We start from the raw sequence: 18,653 nt of genomic DNA on the forward strand, positions 1-18,653 counted from the left end.
CCCCCACGGACTTTCCCTAGGGATTTTCCACGACACACTTTCTTCTCTGTCTCTCTCTCTCTCTCTCTCTCTCTCTGTCTCTCGCTCTTTCTGTCTCTCTTAATCCCATAATCACTCTCTCTCTCGTGCCAGGTTCGCGCCCAGCGCTCTCTCGCCCACTTCTACTGGGGCCTGCTTCCTCTCCTGCTCTCTCTGTCTCAACGTCATTGATTTTCTCGTACTGCCCGGGACGTCTTGCCCACGTGTGCCTTTAAAACGCTAAGAGATGCAACTGAACGTGTGAGACATGGCGCAGATAGGCCGAGAGGCGGCAAGAGAAATGCCCCAGAACTCAAGAACCCGGCCACGCCCTCCACTTCTACCACCACCAGCAACACCAACCCAGGGGCCTGCTTTCACGGTCCCCCAAGCCAAGGTGAGGCAAGTCCCACTTGAATGTCATCCCGTTCCTCTTGGGAACGCTGGACCGCGCTCAACCTTAACTGTGCGTTGAGGTGGAAGTTGGATTTCTCTTTGCATGACAGTGTCTCTGCACAAGGCCGAGGAGGGGCACACGGATCCACCTGGCTCGCTCTCTAGCTGGATTCAGGTGGAACGGAGGACCATGAACCCTCAGGACTTTTTCTGCTTGGGTCCTGTGCTTTTCAGGTTTCGGGCCTAAGAGGCCCATCACCTCCTTACACCTTTTCTCTGAGTATTAAAAAAGAAAAAAAAATGAACCTGGACATTCCACCTGTCACCTCAGAAGGGTCCTCGGTGTTCCTTTTCTACTCCTGAATTCAGCGACATAGTGCTGATCTCCATCCATTGGACGCGAGTCCCCGTTCTCTTGGGGACTCCTGGACACTCTAGGAAATGCCAGAAAGCCTCGGGGAATGGCCCCGTCCGCTGCTGTACCAGACCGGGTCCTGCGAAAGATGCATCTTCCGAGCCTCCTCCCTGCACGTCCCGTTGGACCTGCCCCGATTCTACCTCAGGGACCCACTGGAGGAGAGGCACAGGGATGCTGCCTCAGCAGCAGACCCTTCTAGCGCTGAGCAGGCTGTCCCCAGGCAGGCAGAGTCCGACGGGTCCTTCCTCCTGGGACTCCAGCAGGCCTAGGAAAGCAGCGGTCCCCCTCGGCTGATGCCCAGAGAGACTCCATTACGCAAGCTTTGCCACCGAACCCATCGGTCGGTGCGCCTCTGATCACAGGCCAAGGGCCTGCGCACCCCCAAAGACAACCGGGGTCCCCGGAAGGCCCCCAGGCTGAAATGAGCACCACCGGGAATGGCCGGCCTCCAAGACAACTTGGGGGCATGGACACCACAAGACAGGGTCGCAGGTCTCAACGAGGCGGATGCCTGGTGTCTGAGGGGGGCCGGGCCGGGCCTGGCCTGGCCTCGCCTTGGCGTCCACCTCGTCTGGAAGCGTCTGGGTACGGGCCCCGCAGGATGCCCCGCGGCCCACCTTCCTCCCTAGGCCGCAAGGAGCAACACCCCGGCGCCGGCCAGTCCCGGCGGGCACCGGCGCCACTGGCCACGGAACTCAGCTCTGGCAGTGGCCCCTCCTCACTGGCGTGCAGTGCGGCCGAGGGAGCCTCCCGGGGCCGAGGACCCAACTAGGCCGTCACCCCGGGTGCTCCCACGGAAACGGGCACCAGGCAAACTGCCCACGGCCCCGAGCCCAGGCTCCTTGGCGGAGGCCTCCGCTAGTCCCGCCCACATCATGGCCGCCACCAGCCTCCCGGGCCTTGGCTTCCTGTACGGCAACCGCCAGGCGTCCTGGCTGTCCAGCTAGACCTGGCGCCTGTGTCTGGGGCTTCCAGGGCGCGAACTGGCGGCGGACCCTGCTTCCCTCGGGCCTCCAGAGACATCGGATCCGTCCGGGCACCGGTCCTAGTCCTGCCTGCTCCCCCAGGGCAGTCCCAAGCCACTCCTCCCCAGGCGAGCACAGGGACCGGTGCTCGATTGCCAAGCGGGTTCCTCTTGATGGCAGTATTGCTCCAGAAATGCCCACCTGCCCTTCCCCCATGTCCACTCCCTCCGCCCTCTGCGGAGGAAAAAACGCCAAGAGCGCTCCGCACATGGCCCTTCAGCATCTCGGCCGCTTTGGGCCAGCTCTGGCCCACCTGCCGGACCCTGTCCTTGGCAGACGGGACTCGGCAGGGTCCTTCTACTAGCCTGCCTTCCTGACAAACCAGAAAGCGGTCCCCTTGGGCCGCCCTGGGGATGCAGCCGAACTAACCGCATCCCTAACCATGCCTTTGGGATGGGGAGGATGGTGGAACCCGCAGGGAAGAGAAGGAGACTGGCCACATAGTAGGATGCCAGCCCTAGCTCTGCCCTCCGGGACACAATTGCACTTGGGCGTACTCACGGGTCACTGCAAAGCCAGCTTGACCAAGAGGTCAAAGGCGACCGGCGTCCCACTGACCCCTGGGGTTTTGGCCTCAGACTTGAGGTGAACCTACAATTCCGGAAGAGCGGGACCGGGTCCCGGGCCCTTCCCTTGTGGCAGCAGCGGCAAGGTGCTGGTGGAAGAGCCCTGGCCAGCATAGGTCAGACAGGAGGGGAGCCAGCTGCCACCCCAAACACACCTGTCCTCCTCACACCTGGCCTACGTCCAACTCTCCACGGCCCTGCCCGGAAGGCTGGACGTAGAAATCCCACAGAGGCGTGCATGCCGTTGAGGGCTCGTGGGTGCCATGGAGGGGCGGTAGATGGCCCAGCCCCAAGTGTACCGATCTTCCTCCCCAAACCTATTCTGTGACGGAAACCCGATGTTCACCTCGTCAAGCAGTCAAGGCGTGGGCAGAGGCCTGACGTCTGCTGCAGGAACACAGTGACATTGAATGCTCTTCCCAAGACAGACAAATCACTAGGGACACACTATGCCAAGCTGCTACCTCCCTGGCCCTTTCCGGACTCTTTGACCCCCACGGACTTTCCCTTGGGAATTTCCACGACACACTTTCTTCTCCGTCTCTCTGTCTCTGTCTCTGTCTCTGTCTCTCTCTCTCTCTCTCTGTCACTCTGTCTCTCTTGTTCTCTTTGTCTCAATCCCATAATCACTCTCTCTCTCGTGCCAGGTTCGCGCCCAGCGCTCTCTCGCCCGCTTCTACTGGGGCCTGCTTCCTCTCCTGCTCTCTCTGTCTCAACGTCATTGATTTTCTCGTACTGCCCAGCACGTCTTGCCCACGTGTGCCTTTAAAATGCTAAGAGATGCAACTGAACGTGTGAGACATGGCGCAGATAGGCCGAGAGGCGGCAAAAGAAATGCCCCAGAACTCAAGAACCCGGCCACGCCCTCCGCTTCTACCACCACCAGCAACACCAACCCAGGGGCCTGCTTTCGCGGTCCCCCAAGCCAAGGTGAGGCAAGTCGCACTTGAGTGTCATGCCGTTCCTCTTCCGAACGCTGGACGGCGCTCAACCTTAACTGTGCGTTGAGGTGGAAGGTGGATTTCTCTTTGAATGACAGTGTCTCTGCACAAGGCCGAGGAGGGGCACACGGATGCACCTGGCTCGCTCTCTAGCTGGATTCAGGTGGAACGGAGGACCATGAACACTCAGGACTTTTTCTGCATGGGTCCTGTGCTTTTCAGGTTTCGGGACTAAGAGGCCCATCACCTCCTTATACCTTTTTTCTGTGTATTAAAGAAAAAAGAAAAAGAAAAAAAAAAGAAACGTGGACATTCCACCTGTCACCTCAGAAGGGTCCTCGGTGTTCCTTTTCTACTCCTGAATTCAGCGACATAGTGCTGATCTCCATCCATTGGACGCGAGCCCCCGTTCTCTTGGGGACTCCTGGACACTCTGGGAAACGCCAGAAAGCCTCGGGGAATGGCCCCGTTCGCTGCTGTACCAGACCGGGTCCTGCGAAAGATGCATCTTCCGAGCCTCCTCCCTGCACATCCCGTTGGACCTGCCCCGATTCTACCTCAGGGACCCACTGGAGGAGAGGCACAGGGATGCTGTCTCAGCAGCAGACCCTTCTAGCGCTGAGCAGGCTGTCCCCAGGCAGGCAGAGTCCGACGGGTCCTTCCTCCTGGGACTCCAGCAGGCCTAGGAAAGCAGCGGTCCCCCTCGGCTGATGCCCAGAGAGACTCCATTACGCAAGCTTTGCCACCGAACCCATCGGTCGGTGCGCCTCTGATCACAGGCCAAGGGCCTGCGCACCCCGAAAGACAACCGGGGTCCACGGAAGGACCCCAGGCTGAAATGAGCACCACCGGGAATGGCCGGCCTCCAAGAAAAATTGGGGGCATGGACACCACAAGACAGGGTCGCAGGTCTCAACGAGGCGGATGCCTGGTGTCTGAGGGGGGCCGGGCCTGGCCTGGCCTCGCCTTGGCGTCCACCTCGTCTGGAAGCGTTTGGTTACGGGCCCCGCAGGATGCCCCGCGGCCCACCTTCCTCCCTAGGTCACAAGGAGCAACACCCGGGCGCCGGCCAGTCCCGGCGGGCACCGGCACCACTGGCCACGGAACTCAGCTCTGGCAGTGGCCCCTCCTCACTGGCGTGCAGTGCGGCCGAGGGAGCCTCCCGGGGCCGAGGACCCAACTAGGCCGTCACCCCGGGTGCTCCCACGGAAACGGGCACCAGGCAAACTGCCCACGGCCCCGAGCCCAGGCTCCTTGGCGGACGCCTCCGCTAGTCCCGCCCACATCATGGCCGCCACCAGCCTCCCGGGCCTTGGCTTCCTGTACGGCAACCGCCAGGCGTCCTGGCTGTCCAGCTAGACCTGGCGCCTGTGTCTGGGGTTTGCAGGCCGCCAACTGGCGGCGGACCCTGCTTCCCTCCGGCCTCCAGAGTCCTCGGATCCGTCCGGGCACCGGTCCTAGTCCTGCCTGCTCCCCCAGGGCAGTCCCAAGCCACTCCTCCCCAGGCGAGCACAGGGACCGGTGCTCGATTGCCAAGCGGGTTCCTCTTGATGGCAGTATTGCTCCAGAAATGCCCACCTGCCCTTCCCCCATGTACACTCCCTCCGCCCTCTGCGGACCAAAAAACGCCAAGAGCGCTCCGCACATGGCCCTTCAGTATCTTGGCCGCTTTGGGCCAGCTCTGGCTCACATTCCGGACCCTGTCTCTGGCAGACGGGACTCGGCAGGGTCCTTCTACTAGCCTGCCTTCCTGACAAACCAGAAAGCGGTCCTCTTGGGCCTCCCTGGGGATGCAGCCAAACTAACCGCATCCCTAACCATGCCTTTGGGGTGGGGAGGATGGTGGAACCCGCAGGGAAGAGAAGGAGACTGGGCACATAGTAGGATGCCAGCCCTAGCTCTGCCCTCCGGGACACATTTGCACTTGGGCGTAGCCACGGGTCACTGCAAGGCCAGCTTGACCAAGAGGTCAAAGGCGACTGGCGTCCCACTGACCCCTGGGGTTTTGGCCTCAGACTTGAGGTGAACCTACAATTCCGGAAGAGCGGGACCGGGTCCCGGGCCCTTCCCTTGTGGCAGCAGCGGCAAGGTGCTGGTGGAAGAGCCCTGGCCAGCATAGGTCAGACAGGAGGGGAGCCAGCTGCCACCCCAAACACACCTGTCCTCCTCACACCTGGCCTACGTCCAACTCTCCACGGCCCTGCCCCGAAGGCTGGACGTAGAAATCCCACAGAGGCGTGCATGCTTTTGAGGGCTCGTGTGTGCCATGCAGGGGCGGTAGATGGCCCTGCCCCAAGTGTACCGATCTTCCTCCCCAAACCTATTCTGTGACGGAAACCCGATGTTCACCTCGTCGGGCAGTCAAGGCGTGGGCAGAGGCCTGACGTTTGTTGCAGGAACACAGTGACATTGAATGCTCTTCCCAAGACAGACAAATCACTAGGGACACACTATGCCAAGCTGCTACCTCCCTGGCCCTTTCCGGACTCTTTGACCCCCACGGACTTTCCCTAGGGATTTTCCACGACACACTTTCTTCTCCGTCTCTCTGTCTGTGTCTCTGTCTCTGTCTTTCTCTCTCTCTCTGTCACTCTGTCTCTCTTGTTCTCTTTGTCTCAATCCCATAATCACTCTCTCTCTCGTGCCAGGTTCGCGCCCAGCGCTCTCTCGCCCGCTTCTACTGGGGCCTGCTTCCTCTCCTGCTCTCTCTGTCTCAACGTCATTGATTTTCTCCTACTGCCCGGGACGTCTTGCCCACGTGTGCCTTTAAAACGCTAAGAGATGCAACTGGACGTGTGAGACATGGCGCAGATAGGCCGAGAGGCGGCAAGAGAAATGCCCCAGAACTCAAGAACCCGGCCACGCCCTCCGCTTCTACCACCACCAGCACCACCAACCCAGGGGCCTGCTTTCCCGGTCCCCCCAGCCAAGGTGAGGCAAGTCGCACTTGAGTGTCATGCCGTTCCTATTCGGAAGGCTGGACCGCGCTCAACCTTAACTGTGCGTTGAGGTGGAAGTTGGATTTCTCTTTGCACGACAGTGTCTCTGCACAAGGCCGAGGAGGGGCACACGGATGCACCTGGCTCGCTCTCTAGCTGGATTCAGGTGGAACGGAGGACCATGAACACTCAGGACTTTTTCTGCTTGGGTCCTGTGCTTTTCAGGTTTCAGGCCTAAGAGGCCCATCACCTCCTTATACCTTTTTTCTGTGTATTAAAAAAGAAAGAAAAAAGAAAAAAAAAAAAGAAACCTGGCATTCCACCTGTCACCTCAGAAGTGTTCTCGGTGTTCCTTTTCTACTCCTGAATTCAGCGACATAGTGCTGATCTCCATCCATTGGACGCGAGCCCCCCGTCTCTTGGGGACTCCTGGACATTCTGGGAAACGCCAGAAAGCCTCGGGGAATGGCCCCGTCCGCTGCTGTACCAGACCGGGTCCTGCGAAAGATGCATCTTCCGAGCCTCCTCCCTGCACGTCCCGTTGGACCTACCCCGATTCTACCTCAGGGACCCACTGGAGGAGAGGCAGAGGGATGCTGTCTCAGCAGCAGACCCTTCTAGCGCTGAGCAGGCTGTCCCCAGGCAGGCAGAGTCCGACGGGTCCTTCCTCCTGGGACTCCAGCAGGCCTAGGAAAGCAGCGGTCCCCCTCGGCTGATGCCCAGAGAGACTCCATTACGCAAGCTTTGCCACCGAACCCATCGGTCGGTGCGCCTCTGATCACAGGCCAAGGGCCTGCGCACCCCGAAAGACAACCGGGGTCCACGGAAGGCCCCCAGGCTGAAATGAGCACCACCGCGAATGGCCGGCCTCCAAGAAAAATTGGGGGCATGGACACCACAAGACAGGGTCGCAGGTCTCAACGAGGCGGATGCCTGGTGTCTGAGGGGGGCCGGCCGGGCCTGGCCTCGCCTTGGCGTCCACCTCGTCTGGAAGCGTTTGGTTACGGGCCCCGCAGGATGCCCCGCGGCCCACCTTCCTCCCTAGGTCATAAGGAGCAACACCCGGGCGCCGGCCAGTCCCGGCGGGCACCGGCGCCACTGGCCACGGAACTCAGCTCTGGCAGTGGCCCCTCCTCACTGGCGTGCAGTGCGGCCGAGGGAGCCTCCCGGGGCCGAGGACCCAACTAGGCCGTCACCCCGGGTGCTCCCACGGAAACGGGCACCAGGCAAACTGCCCACGGCCCCGAGCCCAGGCTCCTTGGCGGACGCCTCCGCTAGTCCCGCCCACATCATGGCCGCCACCAGGCTCCTGGGCCTTGGCTTCCTGTACGGCAACCGCCAGGCGTCCTGGCTGTCCAGCTAGACCTGGCGCCTGTGTCTGGGGTTTCCAGGGCGCCAACTGGCGGCGGACCCTGCTTCCCTCCGGCCTCCAGAGACCTCGGATCCGTCCGGGCACCGGTCCTAGTCCTGCCTGCTCCCCCAGGGCAGTCCCAAGCCACTCCTCCCCAGGCGAGCACAGGGACCGGTGCTCGATTGCCAAGCGGGTTCCTCTTGATGGCAGTATTGCTCCAGAAATGCCCACCTGCCCTTCCCCCATGTCCACTCCCTCCGCCCTCTGCGGAGGAAAAAACGCCAAGAGCGCTCCGCACATGGCCCTTCAGCATCTCGGCCGCTTTGGGCCAGCTCTGGCCCACCTGCCGGACCCTGTCCTTGGCAGACGGGACTCGGCAGGGTCCTTCTACTAGCCTGCCTTCCTGACAAACCAGAAAGCGGTCCCCTTGGGCCGCCCTGGGGATGCAGCCGAACTAACCGCATCCCTAACCATGCCTTTGGGATGGTGAAGATGGTGGAACTCGCAGGGAAGAGAAGGAGACTGGGCACATAGTAGGATGCCAGCCCTAGCTCTGCCCTCCGGGACACAATTGCACTTGGGCGTACTCACGGGTCACTGCAAGGCCAGCTTGACCAAGAGGTCAAAGGCGACCGGCGTCCCACTGACCCCTGGGGTTTTGGCCTCAGACTTGAGGTGAACCTACAATTTCGGAAGAGCGGGACCGGGTCCCGGGCCCTTCTTTTGTGGCAGCAGCGGCAAGGTGCTGGTGGAAGAGCCCTGGCCAGCATAGGTCAGACAGGAGGGGAGCCAGCTGCCACCCCAAACACACCTGTCCTCCTCACACCTGGCCTACGTCCAACTCTCCATGGCCCTGCCCCGAAGGCTGGACGTAGAAATCCCACAGAGGCGTGCATGCTTTTGAGGGCTCGTGTGTGCCATGCAGGGGCGGTAGATGGCCCAGCCCCAAGTGTACCGATCTTCCTCCCCAAACGTATTCTGTGTCGGAGACCCGATGTTCACCTCGTCGGGCAGTCAAGGCGTGGGCAGAGGCCTGACGTCTGCTGCAGGAACACAGTGACATTGAATGCTCTTCCCAAGACAGACAAATCACTAGGGACACACTATGCCAAGCTGCTACCTCCCTGGCCCTTTCCGGACTCTTTGACCCCCACGGACTTTCCCTAGGGATTTTCCACGACACACTTTCTTCTCTGTCTCTCTCTCTCTGTCTGTCTGTCTCTGTCTCTCGCTCTCTCTGTCTCTCTCAATCCCATAATCACTCTCTCTCTCGCCAGGTTCGCGCCCAGCGCTCTCTCGCCCACTTCTACTGGGGCCTGCTTCCTCTCCTGCTCTCTCTGTCTCAACGTCATTGATTTTCTCGTACTGCCCGGGACGTCTTGCCCACGTGTGCCTTTAAAACGCTAAGAGATGCAACTGAACGTGTGAGACATGGCGCAGATAGGCCGAGAGGCGGCAAGAGAAATGCCCCAGAACTCAAGAACCCGGCCACGCCCTCCACTTCTACCACCACCAGCAACACCAACCCAGGGGCCTGCTTTCGCGGTCCCCCCAGCCAAGGTGAGGCAAGTCCCACTTGAATGTCATCCCGTTCCTCTTGGGAACGCTGGACCGCGCTCAACCTTAACTGTGCGTTGAGGTGGAAGTTGGATTTCTCTTTGCATGACAGTGTCTCTGCACAAGGCCGAGGAGGGGCACACGGATCCACCTGGCTCGCTCTCTAGCTGGATTCAGGTGGAACGGAGGACCATGAACCCTCAGGACTTTTTCTGCTTGGGTCCTGTGCTTTTCAGGTTTCGGGCCTAAGAGGCCCATCACCTCCTTATACCTTTTTTCTGTGTTAAAAAAAAAAAAAAAAAGAAAGAAAAGAAACCTGGACATTAAACCTGTCACCTCAGAAGGGTCCTCGGCGTTCCTTTTCTACTCCTGAATTCAGCGACATAGTGCTGATCTCCACCCATTGGACGCGAGCCCCCGTTCACTTGGGGACTCCTGGACACTCTGGGAAACGCCAGAAAGCCTCGGGGAATGGCCCCGTCCGCTGCTGTACCAGACCGGGTCCTGCGAAAGATGCATCTTCCGAGCCTCCTCCCTGCACGTCCCGTTGGACCTGCCCTGATTCTACCTCAGGGACCCACTGAAGGAGAGGCACAGGGATGATGCCTCAGCAGCAGACCCTTCTAGTGCTGAGCAGGCTGTCCCCAGGCAGGCAGAGTCCGACGAGTCCTTCCTCCTGGGACTCCAGCAGGCCTAGGAAAGTAGCGGTCCCCCTCGGATGATGCCCAGAGAGTCTCCATTACGCAAGCTTTGCCACCGAATCCATCGGTCGGTGCGCCTCTGATCACAGGCCAAGGGCCTGCGCACCCCCAAAGACAACCGGGGTCCCCGGAAGGCCCCCAGGCTGAAATGAGCACCACCGGGAATGGCCGGCCTCCAAGAAAACTTGGGGACATGGACACCACAAGACAGGGTCGCAGGTCTCAACGAGGCGGATGCCTGGTGTCTGAGGGGGGCCGGGCCGGGCCTGGCCTCACCTTGGCGTAAACCTAGTCAGGAAGAGTCTGGGTACGGGCCCGCAGGATGCCCCGCGCCCCACCTTCTTCCCTAGGCCACAAGGAGCAACACCCCGTCGCCGGCCAGTCCCGGCGGGCACCGGCGCCACTGGCCACGGAACTCAGCTCTGGCAGTGGCCCCTCCTTACTGGCGTGCACTGTGGCCGAGGGAGCCTGTCCGGGCCGAGGACCCAACTAGGCCGTCACCCCGTTGCTCCCACTGAAACGGGCACCAGGCAAACTGCCCAGGGCCCCGAGCCCAGGCTCCTTGGCGGAGGCCTCCGCTAGTCCCGCCCAGATCATGGCCGCCACCAGCCTCCCGGGCCTTGGCTTCCTGTACGGCAACCGCCAGGCGTCCTGGCTGTCCAGCTAGACCTGGCGCCTGTGTCTGGGGCTTCCAGGGCGCGAACTGGCGGCGGACCCTGCTTCCCTCGGGCCTCCAGAGACATCGGATCCGTCCGGGCACCAGTCCTAGTCCTGCCTGCTCCCCCAGGGCAGTCCCAAGCCACTCCTCCCCAGGCGAGCACAGGGACCGGTGCTCGATTGCCAAGCGGGTTCCTCTTGATGGCAGTATTGCTCCAGAAATGCCCACCTGCCCTTCCCCCATGTCCATTCCCTCCGCCCTCTGCGGAGGAAAAAACGCCAAGAGCGCTCCGCACATGGCCCTTCAGCATCTTGGCCGCTTTGGGCCAGCTCTGGCCCACCTGCCGGACCCTGTCCTTGGCAGACGGGACTCGGCAGGGTCCTTCTACTAGCCTGCCTTACTGACAAAGCAGAAAGCGCTCCCCTTGGGCCGCCCTGGGGATGCAGCCGAACTAACCGCATCCCTAACCATGCCTTTGGGATGGGGAGGATGGTGGAACCCGCAGGGAAGAGAACGAGACTGGGCACATAGTAGGATGCCAGCCCTAGCTCTGCCCTCCGGGACACATTTGCACTTGGGCGTACTCACGGGTCACTGCAAAGCCAGCTTGACCAAGAGGTCAAAGGCGATCGGCGTCCCACTGACTCCTGGGGTTTTGGCCTCAGACTTGAGGTGAACCTGGAATTCCGTTATAGCCGGACATGTCCCAGGCCCTTCTGCCATGGAGGTAGCTGCCATGGACTGTGTAAAGATCCCACACCACCTTTGGTCTCACACGAGGGGAGCTTACCACCCGAAACCCACCTGTCATCCTCACATCTAGCCTATTTCCTACTATCCTCAGCTCTTCCTAGAAGACTTGTCCTAGATAACCTAGAGAGGCATCCATGTCCTTGAGGAGTTGTGTGGGCGATGGGGAAGCGGGTAGATTGTCCCAGCCCCAAGTGTACGGATCTTCCTTCCCAAACATATTCTGTGAGAGAAACCCTTTGTTGACCTCTTCGGGCAATGAATTCGTGGGCAGAGGCCTGCTGTCTGCTTCAGGAACACAGTGACATTGAATGCTCTTCTGAAGACAGATTTAACAGTAGCAACACACTAAGCAAGCTGCTAGCTTCCTGGCCCTTTCCAGTATTCTTGTTCCCCACGGAATTTCCTTTGGATTTTTCTACAACATTGTTCTCTCTCTGTCTGTCTGTCTCTGTCTATCTCTCTGTCTCTCTTCTGCCACATTCCGGCCCAACGGCATCTCAACCACTTCTTCTGGGCCTGCTTCCTTTTCTGCTCTCCATGTCTCTACATGATTGGGTTTCTTGGAGTGTCTTGAACTTCTTGCCCACGTGTGCCTTTAAAGGGAATATGGACATATAAGAACACTCAATATTCATCATGGAAAAAAAAAATCAAAGTTGGAAAAGCTCTAACAGGAATTGTGTTTTTACATGTCACCGCAGAACTTATGTGAGTTATTTCATTTTGTTAATAAGGCCGGGGCCAGCCAGGCACTTCAGTTCCAGAACTTTGGGAAGTCAAGGTGAGTGGATTGTTTGAGCTCAGCAGTTCTAGTCCAGCATGAGCAATATGGCGGAACCTCATCTCTGTAAAAAATAAGAATAATTAAAAAAAAAAAAAAACCATCAAAGGCCAGGCGCAGTGGCTCATGCCTGTAATCCCAGCACTTTGGGAGGTCGAGACGGGCGGATCACGAGGTCAGGAGATGGAGACCATCCCTGCTAACATGGTGAAACCTCGTCTCTACTAAAAATATTTTAAAAATTAGCTGGGCGTGGTGGCGGGCGCCTGTAGTCCCAGGTACTTCGGAGGCTGAGGCAGGAGAATGGCGTGAACCCAGGAGGCGGAGCTTGCAGTGAGCCGAGATCAAGCCACTGCACTCCAGCCTGGGCGACAGAGCGAGACTTCCTCTCCAAAACAAAACAAAACAAAACAAAACAAAACAAAACAAAGCCATCCAAACAATGACCAAAACTAGCCCAGTGTGGTAGTACGCACTTGTTATCACAGCTACTTGGGAGGATGTGGTTGGGGGTTTGCTGGAGGCGAGAAAGTTGAGGCTGCACTGAGTCTTGAAGGTGCCACAGCATTCCAGCCTGGGCAACAGAGGAAGACTCTGTCTCAAGAAAGGAGGAAAGAATCAGAGAAGGAAAGAGAAAATAAAGCCAAACTTTTGCCTCAGTATCAGTAACAAGAAACATGTGCACATACAGGACAGATACACACACACTGAGCACTGTCATCTAGAATAACCAATGTAATTGTGTTTTCTTTCCTTTTTGACTTTTTGTCTAATTTGTCCAACTTGTATCGATATTTTGTATTATTACCACTATCTTCTATCATCGTTGATACCTTAAATTATTTCTTTATAATCTTTTTATTTCATAAATAATCATGGCCATTTCAAATCCTATTTTACAGAACGGTAGAAAGATGAAAATGCGAAAGCCCGGAAATTTTCTTATTGTTGTTGTTTCAGACGGAATCTCACACTGTCCCTAGGGCTGGAGTGCAGTGGCACGGTATCAGCTCACTGCAACCTCCCCCTCCCGGGTTCAAGCGATTTTCCTGCCTCAGTCTCCCGAGTAGCTGGGATTACAGGCACCCGCCACTAAACCCAGCTAATTTTTTGTATTTTTAGTAGAGACGGGGTTTCACCATGTTGGCCAGGCTGGCCTTGAACTCCTGACCCCGTGATTCGCCCGCCTTGGCGTCCCAAAGTTTAGGGATTACAGGCGTGAGCCACCTCACCTGGGCAAGTCCAGGAAAATTTTGAGGGCTTGTCCTTCCATGTTGTTAAGTGCATACATGGAAATGTACTATAATGCCTTTTTTCTTTCTTTTTTTAAAAGAAAGGTTCTTGCTCTGATGCCCAAGATGGAGTGCAGTGGAGCAATCCCAGCTCACTGCAGCCGCAACGTCCTGGGCACAAGCAATCCTCCCGCCTCAGCCTCCCAAGTAGCTGGAACTACAGGCCCACGCCATCATGCCTGGCTAATTTTTGTGTAGAGACGGGGTTTTGCCAGGTTGGTCTCGAACCCCTTGCCTCAAGTGATTTTCCCACCTCAGCCTTCCAAGGTGCTGGGATTATAGGCGTGAGCCACTGCGCCCAGCCTGAAGCTGTATTTCTTTTTGGTCAAATATTCGTTAGAGGAAATGTTTCTTCTTCAGTTTTACATTGCGGGGAGCCCAGCCCCTGTGGGCAGGGCGGCCATGAAGTTTAACAACCACTCAATCTAAACCGAACGAGAGCGCACACCTCCTCAGCCATGTAGGTGGGAACACGAGTGGGACGAAGGAATCTGAGGTCGCACCCTTCTCCCTCTGCCCGCCCTGCCACAGGAGACGCTTCCAGGCTCCCGACGGGGAGGGCCAGAAAGGCTCTACTAGGAGGACCTCCCTACACTTGCCAGAACTAAAACTGAGGCAGCGGCAAAAACTCGGCGTCCAAAACGCTCCCTAAAGCCCTCCGATGCCCGCAGGACGCTGGAGCCAGCCCGGCTGCAGCCGCCATTGCGCAAGGTCGCGCGCCCGGCACTGGCTGCCCAGAAGCGGGAGGGCAGGGAAGGTCCTCTGTACCAGAAAGGCTGACCACCGCACAAACACTGATCCCATGTCCTGTGTCAGGGAAAGGGAAGGCAAAGAAAAGAAAGAGAAGGCCAAGGAGACCTACCTGATTGAGGTCACGCGCCAGCGGGAAAGGCCCAGTCCGCTCTACGTCCCGCAGTTGCAACTCAGATACGGGGTAGGATGCCCCCTCCCCATTCCTGGGAGGTGAGGGCTGAAAGAATCCTGGGAGGGGAAGGGAGAGGAATCCGGTCTTCCTAGAGCCGGCTCCGCCCAGGATAGGAGTGGGGGGCGGGGGGGGGGGGGGTCCTCAGGCTGCCCCAGGTGCAAGAAGGGGCGGAGAGAGGCAGCCTTGGGAAAGTTGGGTGGGAAACCTCTCGTCTTAGCTAATTGCTGAGGAGTACCTATCTCTACCATTTGTTTCCTTTGAGTAAGGTCCTCGTTGGCAAGAGGGCAAAGGAGACTGATGTATCGAGAAAACGCAAAGTTTGCCTTTTAACATTTACAAAACTGTTTAGAGGAAAAAGAAGCTTAAGCAAGTACACTTTCAAGCGATGTTATAAGTTTATATCATCTGTATGCCTGACATTATTGAAAGCTTCAATTGCTCCCTCCCCAGGTGAGAGGCGTGTTCTCAAGACCAGACACTGCCGGTGCCCTATCACCTCCCACTTTTTTTCTGAAACTGCTAGGGGCCCAGCGCTGCTTCTGCAGCCTCCCAGGGGATGCTGCTGGTGGCGGGTACGCCGCCTAGGTGGGTGGGGATGTGCTGAGGCCGAAGGAGTGACAGCGACTCGCAGGTTTCCCCTGCCTAACCAGTCCTCCGATTGATATTTTCTTTTGAAAAAAAGGATTTAAACGGCCGGGCGCAGTGGTTCACGCTTGTAATCCCAGCACTTTGGGAGGCCGAGGAGGGTGGATCACCTGAGGTCGGGAGTTCGAGACCAGCCTGACCAACATGGAGAAACCCTGTCTCTATTGAAATGAAAATACAAAATTAGCCGGGATTGGTGGCGAATACCTGTAATCCCAGCTAGTCAGGAGGCTGAGGCAGGATAATCGCTTGAACCCGGGAGGTGGAGGTTGCGGTGAGTCGAGATCGCACTATTGCACTCCAGCTTGGGCAACAAGAGCAAAACTCCGTCTAAAAAAAAAAAAAAAAAAAAAAAAAAAAGGACTTGCTCCTCTTGCAGAATGGAGACACCTGTAGTGTATTAAGGAAAATGAAGATAATCTGTTGATGACAGTACTCTGAGGAGTGTTAACTTGGGGCGTGCATCCTACCAGCACCTGGTTCCCACCTTGTTCCCTAAGGGGAGGGGAGATGCAAATAAAGGTCCTTTAAAAATAATAGCCTGGTGAGTTCCCAAGGCCCATGGGAATCCTGCAAGCTATTCGGGTTGCTTAAAAACTTGACTGTGAAGATGTGGATGCTTTTTTTGTTGTTGTTTTTTCCTATTCACAATGTAGTCGTTGATTGGTTTTGGGGAGAATTTTTTTTTTTTTTCACTAATACAAACGTATTTTCAGTGGAAACCAAAGTCATTCCTGCCCAGATACATTCTCCAGTGAAGTCATCTTAAAAGAGACACTTCAAAAAGAAATCCAAGGCTTCTGAGGGCACTACAACTGGCCTTTGACCGGCTCCAACTTCTCAATTTCCTGGCTCCATTTCACTCCTCACCAACTGACGTTCACACTCTCAGTCCGCCACCCCCACCCCAAGACCACCTGCTGCCAGATACTCCCAGACGTTTTCTCTTACTCATTCCCTTGCGGTTTGGGCAGAGGTGGGTAGGAATCACCAGGAGATGGGGGGAGGAGGAGAATAAATGGGCACAGGTGATGTTTCGTTCCTGTCATGCAGCTGCCTTCACCTGCTGAGGGGAGAGCTGGGGGAGGGGTTAAGGCTCTGCCACAACTCCACGCTGTGGAAAATGGAAACTGAAGAGCGTCCCCTCACCCCAGGTGGAATTACTCAAAAAAGAACTGAGCTATGAATCTCAGCTGCCCCTCTCTGGATACTTCCCTGTCTTTCTCCTCCGTTATTTAAGGGAGGAATGTCCATCGCCTGACACAGTGAACCAAGTCATAGCCTTTTTTCTGTCTACATTCCCTGAACGGACACAGATTCAATAAGCACTCATTGTGCCCGGAAACCAAGGTCTACAGAGGTTAAATGACTTTGCCAAGGTAAATTAAGGTGGCAGGATGGATACAAACATGCCAGGCTCTCATGCTGCAAATCCTTTGCTTTCTCCATGCAAACCACCAAGCAGCTCAGTACAGGATGCTTGCCTGGGCAACAAGAGCGAAACTCCATCTCAAAAAAAAAAAAACAAAAAACAAAAAAACAAAAAAACAAAACTGCTGCTCAATGTCATTCATTTAGGCAAATAGGCAAATACAAAGGAAACTCACAAGGAGATACACCTCGCACTTATTAGGATGGCTAGAATAAAAAGAAAATTGAAAATAACAAGTGTGTGAGGCCGGGCGCGGTGACTCACGCCTGTAATCCCAGCACTTTGGGAGGCCGAGACGCGCAGATCACGACTTCAGGAGATCGAGACCATCCTGGCTAATACTAAAAATACAAAAAATTAGCCGGGCGTGGTGGCGGGCGCCTGTAGTCCCAGCTACTCCCTACTCGGGAGGCTGAGGCAGGAGAATGGCGTGAACCTGGGAGGCGGAGCTTGCAGTCAGCCGAGATCGTGCCACTGCACTCAAGCCTGGGCGTCAGAGCAAGACTAGGTCTCAAAACAAAACAAAACAAAGCAAATGTGTGAAGATGTAGAGAAATTGAAACTGTCATACACTGCTGGTGGGAAAGTAAAATGATGTAGATAGATATTTAATATTATCGAAAGCAACTTGGCACATACATATATATATATGTATATATATATATATACACACACGCACACACCATGGACTACTACTTAGTCATAAAAGGAATTAAATAATGGCATTCACAGCAACCTGGGTGGAATTGGAGATTATTATTCTAAGTGAAGTAACGTAGGAATGGAAAACCAAACATCGTTTGTTCTCACTAATAAGTGGGAGCTAAGCTGTGAGGACACAAAGACATAAGAATGATACAATGGCCGGGCGCGGTGGCTCAAGCCTGTAATCCCAGCACTTTGGGAGGCCGAGACGGGCGGATCACGAGGTCAGGAGATCGAGACCATCCTGGCTAACACGGTGAAACCCCGTCTCTACTAAAAAATACAAAAAACTAACCGGGCGAGGTGGTGGGCGTCTGTAATCCCAGCTACTCGGGAGGCTGAGGCAGGAGAATGGCGTAAACACGGGAGGCGGAGCTTGCAGTGAGCTGAGATCCGGCCACTACACTCCAGCCTGGGCGACAGATACAATGGGTCAGGGGGGTGGCTCATACCTGTAATTCCAGCACTTTCGGCGGCCGAGGCAGATGGATTACTTGAGGTCAGGAGTTCAAGACCGGCCTGGCCAACATAGTGAAACCCCACCTTTACTAAAAATACAAAAATTAGCTGGGCGTGATGGCACGCGCCTGTAATCCCAGCTACTCCGGAGGGTGAGGCAGGAGAATCGCTTGAGCCCAGGAGGCGGAGGTTGCAGTGAGCCGAGATTGCTCCACTGTACTCCAGCCTGGGTGACAGAGCGAGACTCCGTCTAAAAAATATATATATATACACAATGGACTTTGGGGATGTGGGTGGGGGGGAGGGTGGGAAGGAGACAAAGGATAAAAGACTACACATTGGGTACAGTGTACACTGCTCGGGTAATGGGTGCACCAAAATCTCAAAAATCGCCACTAAAGAACTTATCCATGTAATCAAACACCACCTATTTCCCCAAAACCTATTGAAATAATAAAAAAGTTAAACATAGGGTTACCATGTGATCCAGCAATTCCCCTCCTAAGTATATACCCAAGAGAGCTAAAAACAGATATTCAAACAAAAGTTAGGCATGAATGTTTGTGGCAGCATTATTCATAAAACCCAAAAGGAGAAACAACCCAAATGTCCGTGAACTGGTGAAGGTTTAAACAATTGTGCTATATCCATACCATGGATTATTTTAGACATAACATGGAATGAAGCTCAGATACATAACACAATGTGAATTTAACCATAAAAAAATATGATAATACACTAAAGAACCAGACACAAAAGAATGCAGATTGCATGATCTCATTTATGTGAAATGGCCAGAATAGGCAAATCTAAACAGACACAAAGTGGATTAGTAGATGCCAGGGGCTGGAGAAGGGGGAATAAGGAATGACTCCTAACAGAAATGGAGCTTTTGGCCGGGCGCGGTGGCTCACACCTGTAATCCCACCACTTTGGGAGGCTGAGGTGGTCGGATCACCTGAGGTCAGGAGTTCGAGACAAGCCTGACCAACATGGAGAAACCCCATCTCGACTAAAAATACAAAATTAGCCAGGCGTGGTGGTGTACACCTGTAATCGCAGTTACTCAGGAGGCTGAGACAGGAGGATTG

This window comes from Macaca nemestrina, chromosome X (assembly GCF_043159975.1).
Source record: "Macaca nemestrina isolate mMacNem1 chromosome X, mMacNem.hap1, whole genome shotgun sequence".
NCBI lineage: Eukaryota > Metazoa > Chordata > Mammalia > Primates > Cercopithecidae > Macaca > Macaca nemestrina.